Source organism: Octopus sinensis, linkage group LG12 (genome assembly GCF_006345805.1).
Source record: "Octopus sinensis linkage group LG12, ASM634580v1, whole genome shotgun sequence".
NCBI classification, from domain to species: Eukaryota; Metazoa; Mollusca; class Cephalopoda; order Octopoda; family Octopodidae; genus Octopus; species Octopus sinensis.
Window position 1 is genome coordinate 65428114 of NC_043008.1, and position 2500 is coordinate 65430613.

Here is a 2500-nt window from a genome sequence, read left to right on the forward strand (position 1 = left end):
AATGCGAAGAGGGACAAAATGCTGCTAAGCATTTTTCCCGGCGTGCTAAAGATCTTGCCTGTTCACTGCCTTATCTAGCCTCGTATATTAAGAAGCATTATGCTTTTGAAGTGAAAGTGCGTGGCTTAGTGGCCATAGGCATTTGGCTCAAGATCATAAGGTCGTGTCTTCGATTACCGGCGGCGTTGCGTGTGCTTGAGTACGACGCTGTATTTCACATGACTCTTGTTCACTCTGCTGGCAAAAATTAGCAGTACATGTAATTCAAACGACCAGCTTTGTCACATTATGTATCGCGATGAATCTCCCTGAGAGCCACGTTAAATATACGCGTGTCTGTGGTGCCCTCAGCTTCTTCTACCTTAATTTCGCGAACAGGTTGTTTCGTTGATCAAATCAACTGGAACTCTCATCGTCGTAACCGACGGATACCATATTTTTCAAAAGGAACAGTACTAACTGTCGCTTCTTTGTTACGTTCACTAATAAAACCTGAGAACTTTCCACGGGTTTTGTTGGTTTATGCTAAAGTATTTATAGTGCTAGGTCGATACCCAGTTGGATAGTCATACAACTGTATATATGTAATCATTAGATGGTACGAAGTAAAAAATAGATAGCGGCTCAGGCTTCCATCATGAGAAACACACATTCGGCAGTATGTGCAGCTGCTTTGAAATTTGCATAATGGATTTTATGGGACTACCAGCAAAGGGAGAATAATTATTTCGTCTTTTGTTCAGCGTTGTTCAAGGAGTAAATAATAGATTGCTTGATTTTACTCTCAAGCTTTGACTGTACTTTTGTTATCAATATATAATGATGTAAAGGACGGCAAGGAGGCAGAATCGTTACAGCGGCATTTTGTCCGTCTTCACGTTCTGTGTTCAAATTCCACCGAGGTCGACTTTGCCTTTCATCCTTTCGCGGTCGATAAAATAAGTACAAGTTGAGCACTGTGGTTCACGTAATCGATTTTGTCCTTTTCTCGATATTGCTGGCCTTGTGCCAAAATTTGAAACCAATATATAATGATGTAAGGGGCAACCTGATGGCAGAATCGCTAGTATGCCGAGCACAATACTCTGCGTCATTTCGTCCGTCTTTACGTTCTAAGTTCAAATTCTACCTTGGTCGTCTACTTTGTCTCTCATCCTTTCGGGGTCGAAAACATAAGTACTAGTTGAGAACTGGGGTCGATGTAATCGATTTAGCTCTTCCCCAAATATTTCTGGCCTTGTGCTAGAATTTGAAACGCGGTAGTTAATGACATACAAATACAGCTGTACCATATTCTTCAAAGCTCTTCGATAGGGGTTATTGAGCACATTCATGTCTTGCACTTGAAACCATACACCTACACAGCAATAGCATATAACTAAGAGACTGGTTTCTGCTTATACTTTTGTGTGTGCGTGCGTGCAGTGGTTTGTATGTGTGGCTACTGGGTATGTAAATTAAATAGAGAGTACAGATATTTCAAAGATGCTGCAGAAAAAATGTAGAATATTTACATGGAATCTCTTTTGCTGGGCTTTTTCTTTTGCGTCGGTAATTGTTCAATTTATATCTGCTATGGACAATATGCATGGGTTTCTTATAGCGGGTTGGGGAGCATGTTAATTTTCAGGAAGAAAGCTGCCAATTCACTAACCGCACATTGAGATTAAAACCGAAATTAAACCACTTAGGCTTTATTTGTAACCAAAGTACCTATATATCTTGTGAGATAAATAGTAGTAGTTTAATTCTTAGAAATATATTCATATTGCAACTACTTGTTGCCTCATTTTACACCTTTTGTGTTTAAATGCCTTCTTCGATTTACGTGCATTAATCTACTTGCTTTGTATTTCCCCAGGCAAATTTAAGCAGTCCAATATGTCACATACTCGTAAGAAGTATTTTTATTACCCTTGTAAAACGCCTTTTGTCGTTCGACGATTTGCTTTCCGCGTGCGTATTGGACCTTCCTAATGGTATGTTGTCAATGAGGCCAAATATTCCAAGACAACAAACACACGAATCGAAGATATTACGCAAATCAAATTCAGTTGAAGATAGAATAGCATTTACTTCAATACATCACAATTCATATATAATCGTGGTAGAAATACGGTTTACTTGGTGTTTTGTTTGCTTTTCTAATTTTGATTTTTTTGAAATTTCTTTTATTTAGCGGTGGGTATGTTAGTCTAACAACGTCGTAGATTGAAAAGTGTTTCATCATATTTGCATTGAATTGTGAATGCGCCTTTGGATTCGCGGCTGATATTCATCAAAACAATTTCATATACACTGAACATATGCGAGTATACAACCTTGATTAAACAACTGTTAATGCCTAATTCAGGAGAAACTTCACATAAATATGACGTTTGATCTGTCATCATATCACATGTGATCGATCTATTCGGTTGAAGTAGGTTTGATATCCAATTTCTGGAGTAATTTTCCATGTAATGAGTACCGGATGAACGTTGAGCATTTTAATTACGTA